At 41.2% G+C, this 22,046-nt stretch overlaps 1 protein-coding gene across 6 annotated transcripts in view; it reads right to left on the bottom strand.

Moving 5' to 3' along the window:
• Positions 1–21,246, bottom strand: part of KRTAP11-1 (keratin associated protein 11-1) — a 40,899-nt gene extending 19,653 nt beyond the window's left edge. For 2 of the 6 annotated variants that reach the window (XM_038581325.1, XM_038581322.1), the window contains exons 1-3: positions 8,164–8,506; positions 7,452–7,587; positions 4,593–4,777 (exon numbers count right to left, since the gene is read on the bottom strand). The gene's annotated coding sequence lies outside the window, so the exon portion shown is untranslated. Of the gene's footprint in view, positions 1–4,592; positions 4,778–7,451; positions 7,588–8,163; positions 8,522–9,607; positions 9,707–21,029 lie in introns of those variants that run through there. The other 4 variants (XM_038581323.1, XM_038581324.1, XM_038581326.1 and 1 more) reach the window with 3 other exon arrangements.
• Positions 21,247–22,046: the final 800 nt, after the last annotated feature.

Genomic DNA, 22,046 nt, shown 5'->3' on the forward strand with positions numbered 1-22,046 from the left:
TGGGGCTGGGTTTAGCTGAGCAGCTCTGGCCTCAGCTAGGCTGATTTCTCCAGTCTGGTGGTAGCAGGTTATTGGCTGCTCTGGGGTTCAAGCTGGGATGTCTAGAACAACTGGGCTCTGGACCACATGTCCCACCTCACAGCAGGCCAGCCAGGCACCTGGTCACCACAATCAGAGAGGAGCAACAGAACAAGGAAAAATATGTAAGCATTGTTCAGATCTCCACGTGGGGGCGGGGGGGGGGGGTCACATTTGCAAGCATGCCATTGTCCAAGGCAAGACATAGGCTAAGCCCAGAGTCGAGGTATGGGATAGAATGCCCAATCAAGAGGACACTGCAGAGTGACAAGGCAAAAGGAGTGGGAACTGGGAGAGGTGTAGAATGAGGTCATTAATGCCGTCAGTCTACTGTACTCCCTTCTGCCAGTTCCTCTACTGTTTGAACCATGATCCTCAGCTGAATGATTACTTTCTAACACATCCCATCCCTGATTGAGGGCCCTAAAATCTAGCACTACTCACTCAAATGAGAACATCTGGTCAACTCACCCCAAAACAGTTGAAACTGAGTCACTGAATAATCATGATTATAAATAGATGAGATTTAATTACCAATAGTTAAACACAATTAGCTCATAGCCCAGTAACCCATGAGACTGTGGTAAATCTATCTTTGCCCTAATCTGATGCAATGCAAGATTATTCTCTAACAAAATAGCAAGTCCTGGACAAGAACGAGAGTTGGATCAGGATTGTACCTGGAGGTAGACATATATAAGTTACATGGAAACAACAAAGTAAGGTCCTCTGAAATGACAACATAAAATCAACGCTTAGAAGTGCAGTGCAAGGTCACCAGGATTCTAAATAATGATGTGCCATAGTAAATTAGAAATCAAAGATATATTTTCCTCACAATAATGGTTAGGAATGTGTCACTGACTGAAGATCAGTGCATTAAGGATTCTCATAGCTCAAGTTGCACTGAATGTTTTTGAAACAAATTCTGTTCCCTCCATCTAAATGCTTGATGTTTAACACAGAATACTTAGCTATAGGTCCTTAGTTATTGCATGGAGTTGTTTAAGATCAAACTTAATCTCTGAAAAGTTGATGACTCATATATTTCAGGTGAAATAAGTTTTTGAGTTATAATTTAGAATGAATTTCCTACTTCAATCTGCTGAGATAGGAAGCCCAAATTGCTTGGAATGGTATCAGTGCTTCCATGGTACAAAATGATGGAATAAATCAAATTCTTAATATTAATGTTCTTGTAATAAAACCCGTAATAAATTTTCTTGGTCACTGGCAAAATTCTTAATTTAGTCACCTGATCTAGATGTTTGGTCAGATGAAATTTTGGCTGGCAGGGCCTCACCACATAGAGACAATTAAATGACAATTGATTAGATTTTGCATATCTCCTAATATTTTCTGACTCTGATCAAAACAGTAAAGTCATGGTAATGATGGTTCCTTTCAACCAAAAGGAATTTGAATAAAACAATTCCTCTATTGAGCCCTCAGAATTCTACCCATTTCTGGCTCAATTCTTTTCTAGCTGGGGATCTGTGAAGTTTCTTTTCTCCTTCTTCTTGACCCACTTTGTTTTCATCTCCAAGCCAGGATAGAAGTCTTTCTCTAAGAAACTGCTGTGTAACCAATTTTAACTCTCATTTTACCTTTTTTTTTTTTTTTCCGAGACCTAAATATGGAAGCAGTTCATACAATAAAATGTGATAAAAGCCCTAACAACAGTAGGCACCCTTCTATTCAATTTCCCTTGTTATCAGCACACGGATTGTTTTAGACAGCTGGTTGAGCTGAGATGCTTTCAGGGGCCATCGGATACAGCAAAGTCTCCTCGCCCAGAGAGAATCCTATGCAACACTAGGAATACTAGGTCCTTTCAGCAATCCTCAAAGGAAAAATGGAAAAATTTGAGCAACTATCTTTCTTTTGTGCAGCTGAGATATCCCCTGCCTTCCTCTCAATTTTCTGTCCTCACTGTCATACAGAATGAGCAAAATTACGCTCATTCTATATGACAGCAAATAGCTCTTTATAACAGAAAGTCTGTTTCTTCCAAAATCTAATATTAGTGCGATTTAAGTAGGCATTCAAATAAAAGATAAGGAACCAACAGCATTAAGATTTCACAGAAAAGTATCAGGAAGTAAAAACACAGAATTATGTCTTCCCACTCTTGGAAATCTTATTTTCTGTCCTTTGCTTCCACTGCCAAACACCGGTGAAAGGGGTCGGCTCACCATTGTTTCTACATTCTGCCCAGCTTTCCCCTTCATGAAGCTGTCTCTGTAGCATTGCTGAAATCATTCTCTTGAAGATCACCAATGACTGCCCTATAGTATTTCCTTATTTTATTGTAAGGTATAACACAAACAGAAAATTGAATAAAACAAAAACATCAATAATTTATCACAAAGAAAACAGCCGTGCACCACCTTCCAGGAAATAGAACACTGTCAACTTCCCATAAGCAATCCCTCATGCTTCCTCTCAATCACTAATGCCTTCCTCCTCCCCAAAGATATCTATCCTTATCCTCTGCGGTTAGTTTTTCCTGCTTTTCAGTTTTTTATGGACAGAATCATGTGTCGGCCTTGTCATGGAATTGTGTCTGGCTCATATCACTCAACATTCTGATGGCGAGATTCACCTATGCCATTGGATGCACCCATCCCACTGTATGTAAGGAACAAGTTCCTCCATTTTCATAGTTTTGCAGGCATTTGTACTATATAACTGACTACTTCACAATTTTCCCATAATACTGTAGATGTACTTTCAGGTAGTTTCCAGGTTGTAAGAAGTCACTGTACATTCTAGATACAAGCCTTTTGTCAGATACATGTTTTGGAAATAGTTATGTCATTGACTTTCAAACTTTTTTTTTCCTAAATATGTGTTTTTAAGGCTCTCAACTATCCTTAAAACACAGCTTTAATGGCATTTCACAAATTTTGATAAGTAGTATTTTTTATTATTATTTATTTCAAAAGATGTACTATTTTCCCTTATGACGTCTTCTTTGAGCCATAGGTCATTTGGACTGTATTCATTTCCAAATTAGAGATGTTCTAGTTAACTTTGTGTTACTTATTTTTATAGTTGAATTGCTCTGTATTGAGTGACATTTTCCATATGATTTTAGTGCTTTGAAATTTGTTGAAAATGGTTTATGGCCCTGCATATGGTCAATTTATGTAAATTTTCCTTGTGTGCTTAAAAAATGTATATTCTTCATAGTTGTTGGTTACAGTTTTTATATCTCTAATTAGGAAGTATAGTAGTTATTTACATTTTTCAAATATTCCATTTACTTTTTTTCTTTTTGTCTGCTTCCTCAAACATTTTTTGAACAAAGCATTTTAAAAATCTCTGTTACAGCATGCCTGGGTGGGCTCAGATGGTTAAGCATCCAAGTCTTGATTTTGGCTCAAGTCTTGATCTCCAGGTCATGGGACTGAGCTCCATACTGGGTTCCATGCTCAGTGTGGAGTCTGCTTGTCCCGCTCCCTCTCCTCCTCCCCCTCCTCCCCACTCTCTCTCTCTCTAAAATAAATAAGATCTTTAAAAATTTTAAATAAAAATAAAATTCTCTGTTATGATTGGGAATTTTTCCACTTCTGTTAATTTTTGCCTTACATGTCTCAGTTATTCGATGTACGCAGAAATAGAATTTTTATATCTTCTCATTGAAGTATTATATTATTTTGAACCCTCTATCTTTCTTTTGTTTATGTTTCTGCCTACAATGTATATTGTCAGGTGTATGTGTGTGTACACACACACACACAAGCTCTGTTTTGGTTGGAGTTTGCATGGTGTATCTTCTCTCATCTTTCTTTTTATCTTTAATTTTGTATTTTTGATGTTTTTCTTATAAGCTGTATAGTTAACTGTTTATCTCATTTGACAAATTTTGTGTTCAAATGGGAGGATTAGTTCATTTATGGTTAATATATTTAGTGACATATCTGGGTTTCCATCTGCTTTCAGACTTAGTCCCTTCTATTTGCCTCACCTATTCCTCATTATTTTTTTTCTCTTTTCTCCTTTTGGATTAAGCATTTTATTATTCCATTCCTTTCTTACTATTATTTTAGTAGTAATATCTGCCCTTAAAATTCTTTTGGTGATGTCCCTAAAGATGACAATACTCACCCTTGAGTTATCAAAGTCTGATATTCTTTGGTATTTTTTCCCTCTTCCAGACCGGTGCAAAGAACTTGGAAGATTTTAATTGTATTCATTCCCTTTCTTCTTCTGTGATATTGTCATATTTTCTCATAAGGCTCTACTATTATTTTTAACATAGTCATTATTCATTTAAACCTATTCATCTGTTTCTCATTTTCACTGTACTTTATTTCTTCCGGTATCTCAAATTTGGAACCTGAATAATGTTCTCTCTGTCTTTGGTATAGATTACAGGTGATAAATTCTCCCAGTATTTACTTATCTGAAAATGTTATTTATCTATTTTTGGAAGGTATTTTCACTGGCAAGAGAATTCTTAGCAGCATTTATTTACCATGAACAGTTTAGAGATAACATTTCATTACCTTCAAACTTTGACTGTTTCTATTCTGAAGTCAGCTTGTCATTCTAATAGCTGCTTCCTTGAGAGTAGTTTGGCTTTTTCCATCCTCTGGATGCCTTTGTGATTTCCTCTTTGTTTTTGGTTTCAGATGCTATATTTTAAGGAGCCTAAGTTGGTTGTTTTGTTGGTTGTTCTCCTGCTTGGAGTCTGTAAAGATGATTGAATATGTGACAATACTTTTTGCTAACCTTAGAAAATTCTCAGATTTGATCAGATTGCACAGTGTTTCTGGCTCATTATCTGTCTTCACTGCTCCAGGGGCTCCAACTCTTTTGCAGTATTGTTTACACTCTCTTCTCCTGTTTCTAATTTTAACTCTTCATACTTCACTTTGCATTTTGCAGCTGTAGGTTTCCCATGTACTTAATTTCCATATGGAATTGCCTTTGATTCAATTTCATGAATTGAGATCATCCAAAGCATGACTTTAGTCGCTTCCCAGACTGATCTACCTCCAATTCCCCTTAACTCCCAGGATTTAATCATTTGGGTTCTCAACCCCAAAAAAGGAATTTTACCATGTCCTACCAGAAGGTTCTGAACTTTAATTTTCTTATCCCTCACCACAAATGGTTTCAAAATTTCTGCCCAGTATCCTCACTTCTCAATTATCTCTTCCAGATTTAGCAGATCTGTCTAAGGGAAAAACAGCCCGAATGTAAGGCTCACCTTTCAGCATGAGTCAACCCTGTTGTTTCTGTGATGACTTTAAATAGATAAATACGGGCACTGACTGAGGGGGGCACTTGATGGAATGAGCACTGGGTGTTATGCTATAGTTGGCAAATTGAACTCCAATTAAATATATATATGTAAAAATAAATAAATAAATATATTTATGCCAAAAAATAAATAGATAAATCATTAAAAAAATATTTGTTCAGATTTTCTAGTTGTTCTTAGCATGAGGTTTAATTCAAATTGCCTTGTTCATTGCTGGAGAACAAAAATGTATTTGTTTTAAAACCCAATATTCAGGCAGCCCTGGTGGCTCAGCAGTTTAACGCCACCTTCAGCCCAGGGTCTGATCCTGGAGACCCGAGATCAAAGTCCCATGTCGGGCTCCTGGCATGGAGCCTGCTTCTCCCTCTGCCTGTGTCTCTGCCTCTCTCTCTCTCTCTCTCTGTCATGAGTAAATAAATAAAATCTTTTTAAAAATTTAAAAAATAAATAAAACCCAGTATTCTTTCCATCATCACTTTCCTAAATTCTCTGAAACATTCAACTCTTAATTCTTTACTCGAGATTTCCTTTTCATTTTCATCAAATGCATTTTCAATTTATTTTTTCCTTTCTTTTTGCTCTGTATGGTCCTTCTAGTCCTCTAACCATTCTATATTCTTTCCTCTCTTATCTGCCTGGACCTTGCCCTCTCTACACATGCTTTTGTATAGGTGTCTGTCAGGACAAATATCCCCTGCATACACACTCTCCAATAAATGTATCTACTCCTTTAGCAGGGTGTGTGGATGATTCCCACGTCTTCATCTCTAGTCTGAAAATATGATTTATGATTACACCTAATATTTCTAACTCCTTAGAGGACCTCTCCATTTAGATATCCAGTCTCGATGTGATTTTTCAAATGAACTTTTGAATGAAACTCTTTCATGAACTTTCTCATCCTAACTAAACTTTCAATGAATTTTCTTTTTTTTTTTTTTAAGATTTTATTTATTCATCCATGAGAGACCCAGAGAGAAAGAGAGGCAGAGACACAGGCAGAGGGAGAAGCAGGCTCCCTGCATGGAGCCCCATGTGGGACTCCATCCGGGTCTCCAGGATTAGGCCCTGGGGTGAAGGCGGTGCTAAAACCGCTGAGCCACCGGGGCTGCCCTCAATGAACTTTCAAATGAACTTCTCATCCTAACTAAACTAATGATCCAAGACACTGGGAATGGAAAGAGAGATGTATGTGCCAAAGTGCCACTTTAAACTATTTGGTGACTCCACTGACTCAGAAAATAAAGATTAGAGAAGCAAAGATGATTCCAAGTTTTCTTGCCTAGAAGATGTAAAAGTACCTTCAATTGATATAAATTAGGTGGTTAGGAAGACTGCTGCTTCAGGGAGACAGATGTTATGCTTATCTTCTTGTTACCCGTCTCTCTACCCTCTATCCCAGATCCTCCCCACCACGTCATTAGAAATATGTTCTGAGTAATGCTTTCACAGTATTCTTCCTAAAATACAATATTTCTCACATCACTCCAAATATTAAGAACCCAAAGCGTCACCTTTTCTCTTCTGTACAAACTCCAAACAACTGTGCCTGATTGTTCAAGGCTATTTATAATCTGTCATCAGCCATTATTTCTCATGATGCAATTTCTTCTCTAATCAATAATCTTCCTCAAAATACTTCATCTTATTTCCCACTCTCAGGCTGTTCTTCAGGCTGATCTCAATTCCAAAAGGTTTTCTTCCTTCCTATATTCCTATTAGTCTTAATTACTCTTCAAGGTTTGATTCAAGCCCCACCACTGCCCTGAAACTCTGTGACTACATCAGTTCTTGCTGCTTCCAACATTCTCTCAAAAATCTATGTACAAGGGTGATGTGAGCAAAATGGTAGCATAGAAATTTCCAGTGTTTTCTCTCTCCCCTCTCCCCAATCCCAGAATTACCACAAACAACTAGCCGTGAAGAAAAATACTTTTACAAAAGCCGAGGTTTCCAGGTGAGGGAAGAAGCACAGGGATAAGAAAGGACTCACTGATAGATTCATACTCCTCTATCTCCCTTCCCCAAGCCCAAGCAGCCCAGAACAGAGACACCGTCCCCATGGAAGAAAGAAAGTGAAGTAAGTATCTGACCTCACCTTGAACTCCGAGCATCAGAACCACTGCTGCATCCCAAGCAACTCTCTGCAGGCTCCCAAAACCCATGCAGAAGGCTGGCAGACTGGATACCTGGCCGGTCTCTGTCCCCAGGTGTTCTCTCTCTTTCAACAGCACCTGTGATGTACAGACTTACTACATAAAATTGGAAGGTTCTCCTGGGGTCAAAGAAGGATACACAAAATAGCATGAGAATTTATTCATTGCATCAGTGTTATCAGTAAACCAGAGGCAGCATTGGAAAGACATTCATTTCCCCAAATTTCAGCACTATCTTGACTCTGCCCAGGCCTAAAGCAAAGGACAAAAATGAACAAGAGTGTTATACAATAGCAAAATACAGAACCCCAGCTTTCTTCTTATATGTCTTAAAATTAAACACCAAAGAAATATATCATTTAATTTTATCAGCATTAATAAAACAATTTAGTTTAAAACTGCTACTGTGAAGAAAAGAGGATTTTTGTGTTATGTGTACATAGAGAGCCAAATATTTACTTTCGTGGTTCTTAGTCTTTTAACCTTCTCACCTGGCAGTGGATACATAACGCCCTGAAATTTGCTTTTGGGGTTGCTAGAGAATATCTGTTGTATAGAACTGTAAACACCGCTGCTGGTTTTGACATTTAAGGAGCAGGTGGTATGGCGCAAAATGCTTCAGTGTTCTAAAACCTGGCAGCTTGGGTCCCTTACCTGAACAAAGAGGGGAGAGAGCAGGTTAAATTTCCTGACCTCTGGAGTTTTCCAAAGGGCAAACTTAATTAACTGCATCCCAGTTGGTGCTTGCGGGTGATAGAGAAGACGGGAACAGAGTTCTGTGGAGGATTAAGGAGGCAGTGCTAGCGTGTCAGCTGCCCACTGGGCATCACGCTGGCCAAAAGCAAGATGAAGAGAATTGCCCTGGAGAGTTCGGTGGTTTCAGTAATGCTGCCAGAACTTGATTGAGAAATAACACTTCAACAATCTTAGAAACAAGCACTTAAATTTGCCACCAGACTTTCCTCTTTTCGGAGAATCCAAGTTATGAGGACAAAGTAATGCATTTGGTTAATACAATGGGCCCCTTTCTAATGCTTTTTGCTACTCAGAATGAGAATTTTTTTAATATATCAAACCAAACTATCTTACTGAAAGCATAAAATAAAGTAATTTAACTTGAAAATTTGAGGTGTAGGGGCTCCTGACTGGCTCAGCTGGTGGAGCATTTGCCTCTTGATCTCAGGGTTGTAAGTTTGAGCCCCATATTGGGTATAGAGATTACTTAAAAATAAAATCTTAAAAAAAAAATGGGGCGCCTGGGTGGCTCAGTTGGTTAAGCATCTGCCTTCGACTCAGGTCATAATCCTGCAGTCCTGGGTTCAAGCCCTACATCGGTCTTCTGCTCAGTGGGGAGTCTGCTTCTCCCTCTCCCTCTGCCTGCCATTCCCCCTGCTTGTACGCTTGTGCTCTCTCTCAAATAAATAAATAAAGTCTTTTCAAGAAAATAAAAAATGTAGATAATAAAAATTTAAAAAAGAAAAACGACAGGTAAACCTTGACAAGACTATATATTTTTATAGAGCTAATGATGGTTCCCCTCAGGATCGGTACATGTACATCATTGTCCCTTGCAATTGAACAGCTAATGTTTGTTTGCTTTCCATGTACCAAGCTCTGTGTTGTCACTGACTTAAGCTTCAGGACACTCAAGTGAGGTATAGGTGCTAGGGTTGTCATCACTGCACAGATAAGAAATTAAAGGTACACAGATGCTGGATAAGCTGTCCCAGTTACCTCTCCAACTAGTAGCAGAATTGGATTGAGACCCGATCAATCTAATTCTCTGTTCCACACTTTGAAACCACTGTAACATACAGTTTTCCCTGGTGACAAAGCTGGTCTCAAACAGAGTCAGCTTTCAGAAAATGGTGCAGTTTTCCCTACTCCTCCCAACGGGCTGTCTCTCAATCAGAGGCAAGGTCACCTTGAATGCGTACCAGGAAGCCCTTGTACCCTGATCAGATATTCTTCTTTTTCTACTCCACTGCACCACTGGTGCCATCTTTCCTAGCTGAGGCCCAGGAGGTTGCTTGCACCTCATTTCAGGTCCAAGGGTACTCACTTAAGTCCACACACTGAGGGCAGGGAGGGGCCTCACCTTCCCAAGTGAAGCATCCACAAGACAAATAAAACTTTACTTTGCTTCTGTTAATTGTGGCATGATTTTGAAGTGTTGTTGTTGAAGGCACGCGCAGTGCTGTTGAAGAGGAAGAAAATGCAAATAAAGAAATAACTTGAATTAGAGTTCTCCAAAGAAACAGAACTACTAGGATATATATATATATATATATATATATATATATATATAGAATGGACAAAGGTTTTCGGGGTTTTTTGTGAAAGATAGATAGATAGATTTGACAGAGATAGAGAGGAAGAGAGCAGATTGACTGATTGATTGATTGATTGATTGATTGATTTGACAGAGAGAGAGCACGAGCCAGGGGGAGAAGCAGAGGGAGAAGCAGACTCCCTGCTGAGCCGGGAGCCAGACACAGGACTCCATCCAGGAACCCTGTGATCATGTCCTGAGCTGAACGTAAACACTTAACTGACTGAGCCACCCAGGCACCCCTGGACAAAGGTTTTGTTTTATTTTGTTTTTAATGTGGAATTAACTCATGCAGTTATGGAAGCTGAGAATCCCACCATCTGCCTTTTTATTCTATTCACACCCTTGATGGATTAAGTGAGACACACCACACTGGTGAGGCCTCGTCTTTATCAGTCTGCAGATGCCAATGCTCATCTGTTCCAGAGATTCCCTGGCAAACACACCCAGAAATAATGTTTTACCAGCTGTCTGGGCACCCTTTAGCCCAGTCAAGTTGATGCAAAAGATTCACCAACAGAACCCCAAGCTGCAAAACATACAACAGTGTCCATATGGTCTCCACAGGCCCAGAGACTCCTTGCCTGCAGCAGGGTATGAGCCCCTGGCTCTAGGGCAATCGTGAGTCTCTAGGTGCAATACTCTAGGGTAGTACTCAAGGACAATTCTTTCATTCTTGACGAATTAATTCATTTGCTTACTCTCAGAAGAAATCACCTATTTGGTGACAGCTGAGAGGGAACGTAGCACATTAACTCATTCAACAGTATTTCAGAAGCACCTCCCATGAGAAGACATGTGATTCTGAGGCCTATCAGGAAGGCACAGAGTATGTCCTTCTGTTTTGGCCTTAACATATAAAGATATCAGTTGGATCCCTTAAGAAGCCACCTGGTTGTCTGCTTGGTCTGACTCTGCCTAGTGTAGGACAGGCGATATTGGTCTGTCTAAATGTAGCTGTGAGGCCCTCTTTTTCCACTATGTTGCTTGGTATCTTGATTCCCTTCTGTCTCAATGATCTCATCCACAAAATGAAGGGATCAGCTTAATGATCCCTAAGGTCCCTTAAAGTTCTAGAATCCTTTACTGTGAGAGCTGATATTGAGATGAACTTGGAAACCTCCTTGGGGTTGGTCCTTGGACTGGATAATCCCTAGATGACACTTTACCTTGTGGGAGAAACACACCCCAGGCAACAGAAAACTCCACAAAAACCATTGCCAGCTTTTGTTTGCACTCTCTTAAACTTAGCAGGTAGGATGGCAAAGATGCCGCCAGGACAAAGCACAAAGAATGGGTGAGGAACTGTCCCTACCTCTCCCTAAGCCGTCACTTAACCTGAACACAGTCAACAAACATGCTGAGTTTTGTTTGGTCTTCAGTTCCAAAAAGAACTGGGGATTAAGCAGACACCCAGCCCTGGCACAACACTGAGAGGGACACAGCTTCCAGGGACACAACGTCCCTGCCACCCTCTATGACTCAGCCAGATCCACACACTGCCTTCTTTATCTGCAAAAATAAACATTCAGTGGGCAATTTCTTCAGAGGGAAATGGACCAGGAGTGCCAGGCCCTGGACCAGGATGAGACAAGCAGGTGAGGAATCCTGCAACTTAAAAAGGCAAGGTCACACTAGGGCTTACCCTGTCCTTGTAGGACCCTGGAAGTGAGTGTCTTTTTATATTCTCTGCCCCAAGCTTTTTGGTGTATACATAGGTGGTCGGCATTTGTCCAACCTTGTCTCTGAAATCTTGTGCCCTAGTCACCTGCTTGCCTCTTCCTGGTCCAAGCCCTGATGCGGTGTGACACGAACCAGCCCATCCACCTTTAAGGACACTGCCAATTGTTTATTTCTGCTGTGTTTTGCCAAGTTCTAGTGTCTGCTGAATTCCTGGTTCCTCTTGGTTTGAAGGCCAAACAAACCCCACATAATCCTGGACCTGTGTTTTGCCATTACTCAATAGGGATTTGTGAGCTTGAGTGTCCTCACCCCTCCTCGACCTTCTACTCTTCTTGATCATTTTAATCAGCTGCCCAGGTGAATTTAAAAAACAAATGGGGCTCCACTCAATTCCATTCTCTAAACCCTAAAATGTTCATTCTTTAAATTTAGCATACATAAAAATCACTTGCTTGATATCTTAAAAATGCATTTCCACCTGTAATAGTCTGTGAGGGCTGTCATAAAAAGTACTACAGACTGGGTGGCTTAAACAATAGAAATTTATTTTCTTGCTGTTCTGAGGCTAGAAGTCCAAGATCACGGTGTTAGCAGACGTGGTTTCTCTTGAGGCTTCTCCCCTAGGCTTCTGAATGGCCACCTTCTCGAAGTGTCCTCAGGTGGTCTTACCATTTCTTATAAAGACACCAGTCAGATCACTTTGATTAGGGCCCACACTAATGGTTTCATTTTAATTCATTTCCCTCTCTGCAGACCCCATTTCCAAATACAATCAGATCCTGAGGTCCTGGGGATCAGGGCTGGCATTGACATATGAATTCTGGGAGGACACAATTCAGCCTGTAAGATATTCCTCTCTACCCCCCACATTTTGATCCAATTAATCTGAAACAGGGGTCAAAGATCCTTTGTGGGTTTCTTTTTGTTTTGTTTTGTTTTGTTTTGTTTTAAAAGAACACCCCTGTGATTCAAATTCCACAAATACAATTTAGAAAGAATGCTACTCTTGACTCATTCCTCCTGATTTCCACCAGAGAAGTCTCCCCACCACCCTTCCTGCTTCTAATCTACAAATCTCCCATACCAAGTTTCTCCACCAGTCTGTAAGTTTGAGGGTCTTGTCCTCTTTCCTATCGTTTCAATCAATAGCCAATGTCTTTAACCACAGGAGCTAATAAAACAAGAGAAGAGGAGACACACCTTGTCTGTGAGTTTGCATTAGGTTGAGAAGCAGAGACTTTAACTGGAAATGAGAAGCCAAGTTCCCAGTCCATCTTCAGAAGTAGCCTTCCCACTCCCAATTTAGGAGATGCAATGGGCCCATTAAAGAAACATTGCCGGTAAGTGTCCTGAGAGCACAGAAAGAAATCTGGCTGGAATCAAGCACAGTCCCTGCCTCAGTGGCCCCCAGACAAAGCCACTGCCAACTCAGGGGTCCCATGTAAGCACCTTAAGAGCACATACTACTTGGCTCCAGCTTAGCTGGGCTCCCCCAGCAGAGAAACACACACCAGTTCCAGCCAGATGTTCCTGTCAATCTCTTAGCTTCAATGTACACCAACCCCTGGGAATTTCAAGACAATACTTTCCCAGGAGAGTACACAGATCCTGTGCTTCCAGTTGGCCTATAAACTGCTAGAACAGCATTTTCTCCAGTTGGCAGTAACCCAAACTAGGAAGCAAAACACCCAACCCAAAGACACATTTCCCCCTTGAAATTTTTGAACAGAAGCCTATGAATTAATCAGAATCTTAAAGGCACAGGTCAGTTTTTCCTTTAAGGAAATGATGGAGTTCAGAGACCATATATTTCCTTCCCTTTCAAGCAGACTTATCTTCTCAGTCCATAGCATTCTGCCTACAGCACAATTTTATGACATCCCAAACATATAAAAACAAGAATTATTTATAATTTCAGACTTAGCCAGTTTTGATCAGATTAAGAGAAAAATGTTTACAGTGTTTTGATAAGAAAAATCAGAAGCAAAACCAAAACAAGCCAAAGACTTTCTGATTTAAAAACATGAGATATTAAGATATGGCATATGATAAAATTTAGTACATGTATCAAGAGGTTTTCTCAAAGAGGTTTTATTTTCCCAATTCAATCAATGTCTGTTCAAGATAAGGACAGAAATAGCATTTCAAGGATGTTCTCAAGGCTATATTAAAAAGATCCAAAGACTCTAACTTATGGGAAGCTATTGACAGGGTCAGTTCCTTCAAGGATATCAATAGTTCATAATTCCAAAACAATAGCAGGGGAGGTAAATGTGGCTTCCATAAAAGCAACATGACCATAGATCAACTAATAACCCAATTTTTACCCTCTCTGACAAGGAAAACATGCCCAAGGTGTGATAATGTGCCAGTCCTAAAATGGCCTCATTAGCTATCTCCAGTTACACATGTATCCAGGGAACTAGCCTGAAAAATATTTATGGGTTTTTCCCATTTCCTTTCCCCTCTTCCTGCCTTTGAAGGCCAGGTAAGAGTGTGATGACCACATGATGGCACAGCAGCAGCTGTGTTGTAACGGTCACAGGATATGCGTGACATGAAAAGTTAGCACATGAAGCCTGGTGGACTCAAAACATAGAAAGAAGCTGGGTCCCCAATGCATCACTGAGCTGATAAGCCAACTCTGAGAATCACTTGTCTGCAGCTTCTTGCTAATTAAACCATGAATGTCCAATGAGTTAAGCCAGTGGTTCTGAAAATTAAGTACCTAGACCAGCATCAGCAACACCTGGGAACTTGCTAGACATACAAATTTCTGGGCATCACCCCAGGCTTACTGAATGAGAGACTCTGACAGTGGAGCCCAGAATTCCATGCTTTACCAAGTCCTCCAGGTGATTCTGATGCAACTAAACTTGGAAGCCACTTGTTTCAGCTATTGTTAGTGTGTTTTCTGTTATTTTCAACTGGAAGGATGCCGGATTAATACAAAGCAATGGTATCAAATCTTAATGAGCAGGGATGCGTGAATGGCTCAGTGGTTGAGTCTGCCTTCAGCTTAGATGATCCCAGATCTGGGGATTGAGCTCTACATCCAGCTCCCTGTGAGGAGCATATTCCTCCCTCTGTCTCTCTCTCTCTGTGTCTCTCATGAATAAACAAAATCTTAAAAAAAAAAAAAAAAAAAAAAACTCAATGAGCATTATCTCTCTATTGTTTATTACACAGAACTTTTCTTCTAACAATACTTATCACACTGTTACAGGGTCACAAGTTACTCACACTACACATAAAACTTCAGAAAAAAATGCATGTCAGCATTTCTTCACTAAAAGCCCCCTATTCCTTATTACCCCCTATGCTTCTAAATGATGTTTGTGTGCACAAAGGCACAAATCAGAACAGCCAATCAACATTTTGGTCTTTTCTGGTTGAAATTGTCTCTTTTTGGTTAGTCTGTTCAGGGTCCAATCCCTATCAAAGCCGGTTTAAATCACATCTCTTGGATTTCTCAGCCTCTTTAACTATAGTGCTGTGTCTCAGCATCACTCTCTTGAAGATGGGTGGCTCATGTGACTTTTTGGCAATGGGGTGAAGGAGTCTTCTGGCTCCTGTGGTCTCTAGGCCAATGTTCCTAGTCCTCCTGTTGGCACGCATGGCTGGATTTGGTGGCTGGTGTGATCTAAAGTCTCATTCCTCTTGCTTTGACCACTACCTTATGGGACTTTTGAACCATCTCACTCCCTAAGACTTTGGAGTCTCTAGTGCTCTCCAGGCAGTATCTGGCCTCAGGTGCAGTCTGGCATTGCCCCACCCAGCAGGCTGACTGGCTCTTGGTTCCCTTCCAGTAGAGGTGGGTGCATAGAAGAGGTTATGAGTGTTGTGCCTGCCACGAATGCTTCAGGAAAGCTCAACCCATTTGCATCTCTATATGCTTTCGCTTTGCTAGTCTGTCCTGGGTTGGTGAAGAGGAAATCTTTGAGGTAATTTCATTTTAGACTCCATGATAGTGGTATTTTTGTTTCTCAGGGGACATTTGACAATGTCTAGAGACATTCTCATTGTCATAACTTGGAAAGGGAAAGGGTTTGCTCTCACATCTAGGGAGCAGAGGCTAAAGATGCTGCTGAACATTCTAGAATGCTGTGGTGGACACCACTTCCATCTGCTGCTACATATGTCCTACATCAGTCCCTCCACTTAACTAGGAGGAAACCCACAAATATGATAGGACATGGTTCCTATGATTGTTTCTTGATATAGCACAAGGAATTTTTTGCATGAACATCCCTAATCAACTGACTTTGAATTGAGCAAAGGGGAGAATATCCATGTGGGTCTGGAGCTGCAGCTGACATGCTTTTACTGGCCTGGAAGGAGCAAACATCTGTGTTGAGAACAGCCCATGGAGGGACCCATCAGGCAGGAACTGCCCCCGGCTTCAAGGAGCTGAGAGCAAGCCCTGTTCAACAGCCAGGAAGAAGTAGAGGCCACTGCCCTACAACCGTGAGGCCACAGAGCCTCAGGTGAGCATTGTCCCAAGCAGCGTTGTGAGACCCAGAGAAGAGCACCCAGCCATATGCACTTCTGACTCACAGAAACTGTGAGATAATAAATGGATGTGGTTTAAAGCCACTAGGTTTGTAGTAATTCATTATATGGCCATAGAAAACCAATACAAACACACAGGACATCCCCCACAAAACAAATAATTATCTACTCCAAAATATCAACAGTGCCTCTGCTGAGAAACCACACCCTACAGGAAAAATGTGTTCTCCATGTCCCTCAGTCTCCCAAACTTTTAAGAAATAGAAGGAGGAAACTTCCAGACCTTCCACTTTCTCAGATTGTACCTCACATTTCTTCTACTCTAGGCCAACAACCACATAGCCAGCTACCTGGGCTGTGGGGAGGGGGGGTACAGAGCAGATAGCCATGAGGCTTCCAAACAGACTGGGATCTCCTGGAGGAGGGACATTTGAGGAGGTGGGACAGCTGTGGGATTTGGAGAAGGTCAGAGAGGTCAGAGAGAAGTTACTGTTAAGTTTTGCTACATGAAGAAGACGAAAGCCATGTCTTCTTGATGCAGGAAAGATGTTAGAGTTAGAAGCCTAGGATCAGTAATTATTGAGACATCTTTGGTGCAAAAAGGTGGTTTTATTAAAGCATGGGGACAGGACCCCTGGGCAGAAAGAGCTGCCCTGGGGTCATGAGGAGTGGCCCATTATATCCTTTCAAGTTAAGAGGAGGTTAGGGATAGCCTAAGTCTCTAGGGAATTTGGAGGCAAGGTTTCCAGGATCTGGAGGAGGCTAGTTATTGTTGGGAGAAGGTTAGATATTATTGTCTAATAAAACCTGAGTCATGAGACCCTTCAGAGGTATATCAGTGGGTCGTATCCTTGGAGGATGATTGCCAGCACATTTCTGGGGTGGAGGAGGGGAGATAAAGGAAGTTTCCAAAGGAATTTTTATATGTTAAAGTAGACTTACAGGATCCCGGGGGTTGGGCTAAGATTGCCTTTTGCCCTTAGCAAAAGTATTAACTTGAAGGCAGCTGAGTTTCTAGAGGAAGGTCACTCTGCCTATTTCAAGGATTTGTCAGTGGGCTGTAGGTAGTAAGGAAATTTAATTTTTCTTTTTCTTTTGTTTCCCACATCATTCTTACCCTCTGGGAGGCTGTCAGCAAAATCTTTCCCCCCTTGCTAATGCTGTGTGACTTTAGATTTGCTTTGGGGTGTGCAACAATGTACAGAAAATGCCAGAGTCCTGCTTTGTGGTAAATATGGGGAGGGGGGGGTGAGGACAGAGACTTGCCTGGCCACATCTCATGGGCATCTCCAAAAACCTGTTGGAATAGGCATTCTCATGCCAATCATTATCATTTTTTGGAGGAGGAAATTGAAGCTAACAGATGTTGGACAATTTCCCAAAGTAACTCGGGTAATGATCGGCTGAATAAGGATTTAGACTCCAAGATGCTAAATACAGCCCCTCTATTTTGGAGATCTCAGGATTCTTGATCGTCTGTTACTACTTACTTCCATAAACATTCCTGTATCAGGAGGGGGCACCCAACCCTAGTTACAGTAGAACATGGTGCCCCTGTTCCCCCTCCCACTCCTCCATTCCCATCCCTTGACTTCATAGCACGATGGCTCCAGGACTGGTGCTCTGTAAGAGTCCTAGATGATTCTAACATGTGCCCCAGGGTTAAGAACCATTACTCTAAAAACATAATTCTCTTCATTCCATATGTGAGGAGAATATGTCCAAGGCCATTTGTTCTCTTGGAATTTGTTCAAATGGTTTCTCTTTTTAGCTGTGTTTTCAGTGATTGCCTGTTCCTATTTACCATTCTAAGGGTCAGGCTTGTTTGTTTGGTTTTTTCACAAGAAAAACATCTAACAGCCAAGCAGCTGGCCGAGGCTGAGAGGAGCTGCACAGTGTGAAGAGACGCGCTACGGCACTTCACTGGCAGGCCAACCCGCTCAAAATGTCACCCTTGGCATTTGCTGACTCTCACACTATTTAATCTTGGTCACAAGGTCATGAACAAAGAACAGTGAAAAGCGAGTCTTCAACCCACCAGTTGTGACCAGAATATATTGAGACTCTGTCTTATCTGACATCTTTTATGTATCTAAATATTAGGAACAATTGTAAGGATTTATTCTTAAAGCATTTTTACTATCCTTTTTGTATCAGGAAATTTATTTTGTTTTCCCTTTATTTAAAGAGGTTTGGGGGAAGGATTGATGGAAGTAAAGATGCTTGGGTAAAATTCAAATTAATCCCTGTTCAACCTTATACAGAATGTGAGGAGCCTGGTGTTTCCCACTCATCACAATTACCTAATTTAACTACATGGACACAGTACAGCATCCTTTGTAATCTCACAGATCAAAAGCAACGCAGTAATGTGTTTGTCCCAAAAAAAAACAACAGACGTGATTTTTCATGGTCTCATACTTACAAAGCTGAGCAAACTGGCTGCCCAGATGAAAATGCCCAAACCTGTAGCCTACACTGCAGTGAACATGGAGTCTTGATGGCCACCTCTACCACAGTATGGTGTGTGAGCACCACAAACTCAAGAAGAATCTGCTCCAACCTGACCTAGAAGAAAGGCATCCCAGATCACTGGTATCAAAACCCATAACACGGTACTCCAATCTTGTTATACCCATTCCAACTATTATTTCTCATTTGTGGATGAGATTGTACGTGGTATTATATGCCTCTGGTTTTGTTTTGTTTTGTTTTGTTTTTGTTGTTGTTGTTTTCTTTTTGAGAGAGAGAGACAGCGAGGGGTTGGGTAGAAGGAAAGGTAGAGAGAAAATCCCAAGCAGGATACATATCCACCATGGAGCCCAATGCGGGGCTTGGTCCCATGACCCTGAGATCATGACCTGAGCCAAAATAAAGAGTCAGACGCTTAACCAACTGAGCCACCCAGGCACCCCTATATGCCTCTGGAATTTTTATGAGACCTAAGTATCCAGGGGAGGTAAGCATGATTCTAACAATGACAATAGCTAATGTTTGCAAAATCTTAACAGTGTGCCAGACTCTGCTCTCAGCAATTCATGTGGCTGTCTTCTAATCTTTGCAATTGTGAAGTGCATGAGGCAGGAGAGCATAATGACATCCCAAGGGTGACAGAATTTGTAAGTAGCAGAGCTGGAATTTCAATTCATGTGATCTGGTCTGGAATATGTCATATATCTCATGTCCTTTTCCTTACTATGGGTAAAGGAAGACTGTGCATAGGGTATAGGAACTTGCACCAACTCAGAACTTTCTGCAAGCCTATTATAGGCCAATTAGACTCAACTTCAGGTTATATCTAGGAAAAAACACCCAAGATAAAGTTTCCCATTTGAAAAAAAAAAAAAAAAAACCCATTAGGACACATGCTCTGTGCAGGTCAAATAAGGATTAGAACCTATGTGTTGGACCATAGAGGAAGAGCCAAGGGTACCCTTGACCTGGCTTTCAGGGCCTCCCAGGCCAGACTCATTCTTATTTCTGTCTCATTATCCCTGTGCTTCCACATCAGCTCTGTATCAGCTCCCCTTAAGCCACTCCCCACCTTTAGTTGGAGTCCTCTTTTCCATATGCAAATCTTATCAGCATCCTCTTTAGAACAAAAGTCACCCTCTATGGCTACAGGTCACCCTTAGGACAGGTTCCCAAATTGCTCAGCTCACAGTGACTTTATGTCCCAGCATTTTTTCCCCAGAGCCCCTAGGCCAGAAAGAATACCTAGTTGCTCCATTTATCAAATAATTAGGTGCAGGCAAGTTAGAGTAGTAGTTCACATGGTGTCCAACAGAGGTTGCTGTTTCCCTCAAGATTTTAAAACACGACACCCCTGTGAATTCATCACGGCATCCCAGAGCACCTCAGCATGCAATCTAGAAAACAGCCCATTAGGATTCACGCTACAGGACAAAAGTGCCCATCTATGTCCCTCAAATTCCTCCCCGCCTCACCTGCCTGGCCTCATGCCTTGTAGGTCCCTCTCACCTATCAGTTTTGGCCATGTTCCTAGGCTCCCAATCCCCTCCCCAGCACAACCTTTTTGATTAAGTGAGGTCTTAGTTAACTCTAAGGGCTCATCTCTATCTCAATGGCCTGGAGAACACCTGTCTGACCTCTCTGTGTTGGGAGGTTAATCACTCCCAATATATACTCTCCTGGCACCTTAAATTGTGTGTGCGCGTTTCATTTATGACTCTCTGATGCATGTCTGTCTATAAGTTCCATGAAGTCAGAGGCCTCCATCCTGACCATTATCTACCTAGTGTCTGGCAGCTTTGCCCTCCCTCCACTGTCCTTAGTAGGCTCTGCTGAAAACCAGGTCTGGAAAGCCCAAAGATTCCATGGTAAAAAAGCTGACTAAGCTATTTAACATCGCATTCAATCCTATTACAAAACAATGAAGTTCCCAAAGTAGGTATTGAAGGAGGACATCGAGAGGACATGACCTCTAGTTGACACTAGAGCTGCACACAGGCAATCACAGGTTCCCCACCCTGGCCCCTGTCCTTGGAATGGATGCTCTACCCACCATCCCCATAGCTGGAGCCATTTTCAAAGATGCAGCCTTGAGAGAATAATGTGTTATTAAGTCCATCTGCCCCGTGTACATGAATTAACCCCATTAAGTCCTCTATATAAACTTAAGATCTGGCAGGTGGGTACTGACATCTACTCATCTTGCAGCCCCCAAAATAACCCTCATGTGTCAGCTTCCTTACTTACTAAATATACCACCTATAGGGGCATCTGGGTGGCTCAGTCAGTTAAGTGTTGACTCTTTATTTTGGGTCAGGGGTCAGGTCATGATCTCAGTGTTGTGAGATCCAGCCCTGCATTGGGCTCTGTCCTGGGCACAGGTCTGCTTAGGATTCTTTCTCTCCCTCTGTCCCTCCTTTCTCTCCCTTTCTCTGTCTTCCTCTCTGCCCTCTCTGTAAACAAAAACAAACAAACAAACAAACAAAAAAAAACAAGCAAAAAAACAAACAAAAAAACCCACCTGCTACCTATGGATCTGCAGTGGTCTCTTTCTTTGGCCTCTCTCTGTCTTCTGCATACAGGAACCAGTTTCAGATTTCATCCAAAAAACTTCCAAGGTTGGGAATCAAAAGCAGGCATCACTGTCTCAATTTTACAAAAGATAAAAAAAGAAATGGCCCTGGAAGACATTTATGGTAGACACTTGAGGCAAATTAAATTATTGTTTCATTACCAGTTCCAAATGCTGGAAGACAATGTATAATTCCATTAGTCTTTTGTCCCGCTATCATCTCCATGAGAAGAACATGTCCAGGTCAGTCTACTGGGCCAGGCAGGAGTACAAGAGATGTGTATTGTAGGACCACATTAGCTGGACCCAGCATTCATGGGTAACCTTGAACCAACCCACAGGAAAATGAACAAACTCAGCAGAGATCAACAGACACCATGGATATGTAAGCCAAATACATTCATTATCTGCTACTGAGATTTTTTTTTGTGGTTGTTCGTTATTTAGCAATAGCTAGCCAATTTATATTTTTCAAAAGAATGAATGATTAAATGAATGACTTGACAAGGGTAAGATACCTAGCAACTTACACATGGAAGGCTTTCTGAGTCCTGTCTCTTGCTTATTCTACTCCCCCTGTTTCTCTCCAGCTGGAGAAGAATGGGCATTGAAAGAGAATATTAAATAATTTAAAAGTTAGGAAATAGAAATGATATGCAAAAAGTACAGTAAAGGAAATAAAACTAGCTATCTAAACAAAAGAAATAGTGAGGCTTGCCAGGCTCCCGTATGCAAAAGATGCCTGAATATCAACAGTTGTTCTTTAGTCTCCAAAACAAAATAGACTTAATCTGAGCATGAAGGACATGGGTTAGATCTGAAAAAGAATTTCCAAACTATAAGAGTTGTTAAGTTTGAAGTCATGCAGCCAAAGATATCTGAGGAAACTAAAAAGTTCCTATAGAATTTTCAAAATAATGTGTATGCCCCTCTTTCCATGCAGCTAAGGGCTAGGCTAGCTCTCCA

The sequence above is a fragment of the Canis lupus genome, chromosome 31 (genome assembly GCF_011100685.1).
Source record: "Canis lupus familiaris isolate Mischka breed German Shepherd chromosome 31, alternate assembly UU_Cfam_GSD_1.0, whole genome shotgun sequence".
In the NCBI taxonomy this organism is placed as follows: Eukaryota; Metazoa; Chordata; class Mammalia; order Carnivora; family Canidae; genus Canis; species Canis lupus.